We start from the raw sequence: 8609 nt of genomic DNA, 5'->3' as shown, positions 1-8609 counted from the left end.
ACAAAGGGATATTGGGGGTGGGTGTGGATTTGTAGCCACACACTATTAGATTTCACTACTTCACCCCAGTGGGCTGAAAGAGAAGCCATAAGATTCCCCCATCCATGGATAGAGGAATCCCAAACGCTGGCTGTTGTATTCAGCTTTTCCGGCGACTGCTGAATACTGAAAGTTATTGTTCCTACAGTTCAGCCGATAATTCCACCCGGCTCAATCGATAAAAGTCAAGTGAAAAATCAACTTTTATCGAACCGGGTGGTGTCCACGCAGCCACCCACAGCTCGGATTTGGGCGGATTCAGCAGGAATTGGATGAATTTCGGTCTGCGGGTTGCCAGCTTTAGTCTATTTCTGTCCTTCTTCTCTGGTGGAGGAAGGCGGGAATCCTGTGATGGGGCACTGTTTGGTGACAGCTGCACTGTGTAGGTGGGGTTCTATGAGAATCTATACATCTCAAATCTATTTTTATATGCAGAGGAATGCAAATGAAATTCGGAGCAGAGAAACCACTGAACAAGGAAGCTCCATTCTGCATTAAGAGATCATTTATCGTTGAATGTTTTTGAACACACAGGGGCATATTTATAAAGCAGTCAATCTGTCGTTCACACAATCTTCCTGAATCTTCCAGGCGCAGGTGTTTTAAATCAGTGATTTATTCACTACCAGTGAATGTTTGGCAAATGTCACATTCACTGCTTTATAAATATGCCCCAACATTTACTAGACACCCCTAATAGTTGTATTTTCTCAGTTACAACATTAAATCTGCAATGCAAACATGTTTGTAATGTTAGTTGTTAAACTCCAGCAAAATATTATTTTTTTTTGGGTGGAGTGAGGAAGGGTTAAAACAATGGTATGCAACCCTGGAGAGGTGGAGATCTAACTGAACAACATTGAAGAGATTATGTTCACAAGGGTGCAGCATTTTTTTATTTGAAAGGAGACAACCTAGCAACGTAAGTAAAATGTAGGGAAAGTTTAGAGGGTTTAGAGGTCAGTAGTTTGTAATGCAAAGTTCAGGGGTCAGTAGTATGTAATGCAAAGTTCAGGGGTCAGTAGTATGTAATGCAGAGTTCAGGGGTCAGTAGTATGTAATGCAAAGTTCAGGGGTCAGTAGTATGTAATGCAGAGTTCAGGGGTCAGTAGTATGTAATGCAAAGTTCAGGGGTCAGTAGTATGTAATGCAGAGTTCAGGGGTCAGTAGTATGTAATGCAGAGTTCAGGGGTCAGTAGTATGTAATGCAGAGTTCAGGGGTCAGTAGTATGTAATGCAAAGTTCAGGGGTCAGTAGTATGTAATGCAGAGTTCAGGGGTCAGTAGTATGTAATGCAGAGTTCAGGGGTCAGTAGTATGTAATGCAGAGTTCAGGGGTCAGTAGTATGTAATGCACGATGCAGGGGGTCAGTGGTATGTAATGCATAGTTCAGGGGGTCAATAGTATCTAATGAAGAGTTCAGGTGTTGATAGTATGTAATGAAGAGTTCAAGGGTCAGTAGTATGTAATGTACAATTCAGGGTTCAGTGGTATGTAATGCAGACTTTAAGGGTCAGTAGAATGTAATGCAGAGTTCTGGAGTCAGTAGAATGTAATGCAGACTTTAGTGGTCAGTAGATGTAACGCAGAGTTCAGGGGTCAGTCATAAGTGATGCTGAGTTCAGGGGACAGTAGAAAACAATGCAAAGCTCAGGGGTCAGTCAGTAGAATGTAATGCACTTTAGGGGTCAGTAGTATGAAACGCAGAGTTTAGCCATCAGTAGTAGTATGTGATGCAGTGTTCAGGGGTCACTAGTATGTATCACAGAATTCAGGGGTCAGTGGAATGTAATGCAGAGTTTAGGGTTCAGTGGAATGTAATGCAGAGTTTAGGGATGAGGAGTAAGTTACACAGAGGGCAGGGGTCAGTAGTATGTAAAGCAGAGTTTAGGGATGAGGAGTAAGTTACACAGAGGGCAGGGGGCAGTAGTATGTAATGCAGAGTTTAGGGATGAGGAGAAAGTTACACAGAGGGCAGGGGTCAGAAGTAAGTAATACACAGTGCAGAGGTCAGTAGCAAGTAATGCAGTGTCCAGGGGTTAGTAGCAAGTAGTACAGAGGGCACGGGTCAGAATCTCAACACACATCTCCCTTCCTAAGCAAAAAACCCCCCCCCCCCCTTCCAGTACAAACATTTTCCCCTTAAGCTAAAATCACCCTTTGCACCAATTCTCTACATTCACATTTCCACTCTGAGGCCTGCGAGGAGGCGGGCAGAGTCAGGAGCTGGCACCACAGCAGGGTCAGTCATTATCTACCCCGTGATTTTTGGGGTATTTTGCATTTGACAGGTTGCACCTCTGTTCAGGACCGGATTTACCCTCCCTGCCGCCACAAGGCCGGATTCGGCAATGCGCCGCCCAAACCCCGGCGACATCGCCGAGATCACTTGTAAAGAATCAGGTGATTTCTCCTATTCTACATTTAGCTCTGCTTGTGCAAAGCAGAGCTAAATGTAGAAAACAAATTACCGCCCGGCGCCCGGAACTCCATGTTCCGGGCTTCGGGTGACTTCAAACCTGTGCCACCCCTCTGCTGAGTGCTGCCCCGAGGCTGGGCCTCGGTTGCCTTGCCAGGAATCTGGCCCCGCCTCCCCTGACTTCCTGTCACTGTGACACCCATGACCAGGTCAGGATATGAGGGTAAATTAATTTAGTGGTAGCACGGGCAGCAGTAAAAAACCTGACAGAGGTCCTTACCTTCAATGAGAAGGATACAAATGTTTTGGCTGGAGTTCTTCTTTAACACTACACCCTTGTGTGGCATCAACGTCAGGCTCAGTCAGGGTGGAGCCGCATCTCAAGGTGTTGTGTAGCCTGCAGAGAATTTCGGGTAGCATTTGGGAAGAGGTCGCCATCTACATGTTCAGGCCGGAATTACACCAGCAGGTGATTCATTAACGGTGCAGTGACAATGCACTTGGCTTAGTAAATAAGGCCAAGCTGAGTTCACACTTCCATCACCCAATCCCGTGCAAGGAAAATTTAACTTTATAATGCCAGTACTTTAGCCGTTCTTCTCCAATCTATCCGAAACCAAATTTATATACTTTGTTTTTTAAAAAAGAGATGTGTTCATTCATCGGATTGGTTGGTTGTAATGAAACAGAGGACAGAGAAATGGAGACATTTGATGTCTTTCTTCGAGGACGTTGCGGATAGTTTCAATCGATCCGCTAAAACGTTGACTAATATATATTTTTTCTGCCTGTAGATCTTCTGTCTACAACTCGTCTGGTTTATTTTTGACTCCTGACTTCCTGTTGAAGTTTAATCATTGACTCGGGTTTGTTCTCCATCCCGGCAACCAGACGCTTTGTGAATAATTCCGTATCCTAGCAACAATCTGCCCTCACCTGCTCTGTCCCAAACGTGTCATTTAACGCTTTGCTTATAAGCAGCATCTCGGCCTACCGTCATCTTTAAGGGGGTCGGTCCTTTAAACGCGTCTGGTTTTGTATTGCTCAAAGCATATACATACACCACCAGCGCTGAACCACACAGTGAAAGAGCCCACAATCCCTCCAATTGTTCATAAAATGATCATATGAAACAGCCAACACATTTCGGGGATGCACTCCCCCTTCATCAGGGCTCGCTAACTTTGACAATGCTTAAAGTGACATTAAACCCTCAGATTTTTTAACATAAACCAATACTGTAATGTGTGCCTAACTGTAATCCATGGTTGTTTCCCTTCTCTTTGCTGCTCTTCCTTTTAAATCCTCATGTCTTCTCATGTTGGTAGAGAACTTCCCTTTTCAGCTCAGGGCCTCTTCCTGTAGTGCTGGCTCAGGTTACAAGCCTATAGAAACCTATACACAGACACCGTGTATCCATTCCTGAGACGAGGCAGTCTGCTGAAAAACAGAAGTTCTCCCCAGCATGAGAACAGATACAAATTTAAAAGGAAGAGCAGCAAAGAGAAGGGAAACTACCATGGATTACAGTAAGGCGCACATCACAGTATTGTTTTATGTTAAAAAATCTGAGGGTTTAATGTCACTTTAAAGGAGAACTATGAGTTGAGTGCTTTTCACTCACCTCATAGGTCTAGCCGACCTGTGACAATGAGACTGTCACAGGTCGGCTCAGTAGATCGGGAGGTGAGCGAACACATACCGGCGTTCGCTCACCTCTCGATCCTGTCACGGCTCTCTGCCTTGACAGGGGAGGGGTTGGATTCCCCCCTCCCTGCTCCGTCAGCGCTGACTGGCGGAACGGACGGGGAGGGGGCGGGTACAGCTGGCTCTGCCTCTAGATAGGCAGAGCCAGCTGTCAGTCACGCAGCTGGGCGGATCCAGACATAATTGTCGGGAACCGCTTCAGCTGCGGCGTCTCAGTATACCGCGAGTAGCAGCAGCAGCAGCTCGCGGTATACTGCGTCGTCTCAGTATACCGCGAGCTATAAGCTCGCGGTATACTGAGCCTAGGGTGACGGGAGGACGCTAGTTTGTGTCCTCCCGTTCCCCTATGGAGAACTATGGGGAAAAGCCTTAACCCCATAGTTCTCCTTTAAAAGGATTTCCAGATGGATCTATCGCTTGATGCTTAATAAATATTCAGATCACTCTGTGTAAAACAGTGATTCTCAACCTGTGTAACCTCAGGACACACATTTGTCCTTGGTCATTAAGTTGCGACCTAAGTCACACTGCAATGAAATGCACGGCATTGCATTACTGGATGTTCGGGTGCAGTTTATCGGACTGTGGACGGGAGGTGCGTTTGGGGGGTCATTCAAATTAATAGCAACGCAACACACCTTCCACACCAGTACGCGCAGTAGGTGCGATTGCGTGGTACAGTGCATTAATCGCACGTTACTGTGTGATTAACGCACTGTACTAGTGTGCACGGACCGTCAAAAACACTGACAGACACAAACAATAACAGGCACAATCTCCCACACTCAGGCATTCTCGCACACTCATACACACTCCAAAAAATATATATAATTTTTTTCTTTTTTTTTCAAAACCACTCAGTCTCCCTACCTTATGAGAAGTGGAGTGGATCCCCAGCTTGGGGTCCAGTGTGGGCTGCTGTGCTGTCACGGAGCTCCATCCATACGTGCATTGCTTACAGCTCCCTCACGTGCCCTGTAGAGGTGGCGGGAGCCAGAATGTGACATCACTCCGGCCCAGGCACCTCTACAGGGCACGTGAGGGAGCTGTAAGCAATGCACGTATGCATGGAGCTCCCTTTCGGCCATACCCCCCCATCCCACCCCACCTCATACTGACACGCAGGGCCGGGCAACATATTTTGAAGGGCTGCTCGGTGTGAGAACTGACGGTGCTGCACTTGGGGGAGGCTGAGGAGTCTCTCAAGTAGAAAAGTGGAAAGCACGCGGTGACCCACTGAACATGGTGTCGCGACCCACTTTTGGGTTACGACCCACCAGTTGAGAACCAAGGGTGTAAAAGGTTGCAGCAAAGAAGCAATTTGTACCACTATGTCCCAGCGTTCTTACACTGACACAAAGTGCTTCATTGCTTCCATCATTTACACCGCTGCATTCTGCCTCAGTGCATTTTCATTATTCAGCAAGCCATGAATCTTTCTGGTAATCTACTTTACTGAAGCCCTTTTAAGCATTGTCAAAGTTACCGAGCCCTGATGAGCTGGGAGTGTGCTTGGCCCTCCGAACCGAAATGCGTTGGTTGTTTTGTGGGATCATGTTATGAACAATTAAAAGGATCCTGCATCATTTAATGTGGCGCTCGTGGTGTATGTATATGCTCTGAGTCACATTCTGGGTACCCAGCAAAGGGGAGCCTTGTTTCACTTAAACAGTATTGCTAGAGCAAGCCTGCCGAAATGATCAGGGCCGTGGCTATGTGATGCAGAGTTCAGGGGTCACTAGTAGGTATCACAGAATTCAGGGGTCAGTAGTATGTAATGCAGAGTTCAGGGGTCAGTGGAATCTGATGCAGAGTGCAGGGGTCAGTAGTATTTAATGCAGAGTTCAGGGGTAAGTCACAGAGAGGGCAGCGGTTAGGGGTTGTTAGTAAGACACAGTACAGAGGTCAGTAGTAAGTAATGCAGAGTTCAGAGGTCAGTGGAATGTAATGCATAGTGCAGGGGTCAGTAGTATGTAATGCAAAGTTTAGGGGTCAGTAGTATGTAATGCAGAGTTCAGGGATGGAGGAGTAAGTTACACAGAGGGCAGGGGTCAGAAGTAAGTTATACACAGTGCAGAGGTCAGTAGCAAGTAATGCAGTGTTCAGGGGTTAGTAGCAAGTAGTAAAGAGGGCAGGGGTCATGATCTCAACACCCATCTCCCTTCCTAAGCAAAAATCCCCCCCCCCCCCTTCCAGTACAAACATTTTCCCCTTAAGCTAGATGTCGAGAAGTTACCTCAGGCAGCATGTCATTGGGTCACAGAAAGGGGGTGGCAGGCGTACTGACCAGTCTCTGTGACAGGAAGTGAAGGGAAATCTCCCTAGGAGACACAGTGAAAAAATAAACCGATGGGGTTTTCACCTTTAAACCTGCCCATCTCTACATGTCAGTGTTCAGGCCTGGAGAGAAACCTTACAAGCCCCAACATTGTCCAATGGAGAGGTCACATGGTTACAGCAATAGCGCAAGGGCTCTGATAGAGCAGGGAGGCGTTGAAACTAGTCTACCTTGCAGTGAGGGTGCACTATCAGGATCCAGTGTCACTGTGCTCTGAATGGGCAGATGGAGCTGCCCCTTTAAACTTACACTTTGACCTGTTTGTTTGTTTTTTACAGCCCTGAGAAAGGAGGTGCAGGCTCCCCGAATTGTGTTGTCTGCTGCCAAATAAAAACTGGTGGAAGATTTATCATTTGTATTTCAAAATGCTCTACATTCTACAACATGATTTGCACTGAGGATTTCCGGTTCTCTGCGAGTGTACCAGGACTTTCATTGCGGGGTCACCAGGAATATTAATGAAATCTGCACATTTAGAAAGACTGAGAACAAGTATTGGAATCACATTAATCATTTACAGATTATATAAGATTTTAGCGATTGGGTTTACATCTGCGTCAAATGAAGGCGGCTCAGAGCGGATGCCAGGTGAGCGCCTCTGTCTCACGGTTTTAATGAGCGCCTCTTCCTGCGTTTGTATCGGAGAGATGACTTTTCTCCGGGGGGCGATTCCTCTCTGTCTGTGCTGTGCCTGACGCGCTTGATTTAATTAGATCCATACCTCTTATTGATAGTCATTCCTGTCGCTAATTGCCAATTAGTCAGAGTTGTGGGTGCAGCGTTCCCTGCGAGGAATCCGCGGGGAGGGTAGACGCGCTGATCCCTGTCACTCTGACACATCTGGGGGATCGGCTGCGGCCGACTAAATGACATTTTATTACCGTTACACTGAAACTTTGTGTCCTTCCTGTGAAGATATTTTGATTTCCCGTTTTATTTTCATTTATCGATATATTACGGTTTGGCGCAATAAAACGGGTTCAGATGTTTTGTGTTTTGGAACAATCTAACGTCACAACTAAGAAAAATAATAATTACACCAAGAAAAAGAAAAAAAAAAAGAATCAGCCCAGAAAAATACTATTTAGGCAATTTCCCCCTAATCTTAGCCCAACCTCTCTGCACCCCAATCATTCAATCTCATGGAAGCTTTAACATGTTCATGTCATTTCCAAGCTACATACATAAATAGTAGTGTGTACCACTACTAGGTGCCCCGGGCACTTAACACCTCACCCCGTATTACGGATGCACCAACACCGGTTTTTCGGGAACGAGTACCAATATTTTCTTTTCAGCAATCGCTGATAGCGAAAGTCCCATTAAGGAAGCCAGGCGGCATGTAATGACTCGCCACCCGGCTTACCGATCAGCAGGGGAGTCGTCTCCATGCTCCCTCGTCACATGTATGAGGAAGAATGGAGCCGGCTTCCTGGCCAATCAGGAAGCTGGGCGCCGTGTAACGACATGTTGCTGGGCTTCATGCTCGGTCGAGAAGCTGGCCAATCAGGAAGCCGGGCAATCCGTCATTACACGCCCCACGGGTTCCTGATTGACTGGGAAGCCGTCAACATGTGAGGAGGGAGACATCCAGCGTATCCTACACTGGGAGGGGGGAACAGATGTCCAGCATAGCCTACACTGGGAGGGGGGACCACAGGAGGGATACTACCCAGAGGAGTCCACTCCCTATAGCTGTCACTGAACCTCCCCTGAGGACTCCACTGCCAATAGCTAACACTGACACCTCCCGTGAGGAGTCTACTCCCTCCTGAGGAGTCTACTCCCTATAGCTGTCACTGAACCTCCCCTGAGGACTCCACTGCCAATAGCTAACACTGACACCTCCCCTGAGGAGTCTACTCCCTATAGCTGTCACTGAACCTCCCCTGAGGATTCCACTCCCAATAGCTGTCACTGACCCATCCCCTGAGGAGTCCACTCCCTTCCCACATCACCAGTACCATATGTGACATTTAAATGAGCTGCAACATCACTGCCATGATCGAATACAGCATGAGATTCATAGCAGAAAGCACAGTGAGCATGAGCCTGCCAGTACATGAGCATTTAAAGGGCCACTCTGCCCAACACCGTTATTGTAGC

Source organism: Nanorana parkeri, unplaced genomic scaffold, assembly GCF_000935625.1.
Source record: "Nanorana parkeri isolate BGI_ZX_2015 unplaced genomic scaffold, ASM93562v1 scaffold560, whole genome shotgun sequence".
NCBI lineage: Eukaryota > Metazoa > Chordata > Amphibia > Anura > Dicroglossidae > Nanorana > Nanorana parkeri.
The sequence above is the reverse complement of the archived record's forward strand: the minus strand, read 5'-3'. Positions refer to the sequence as shown.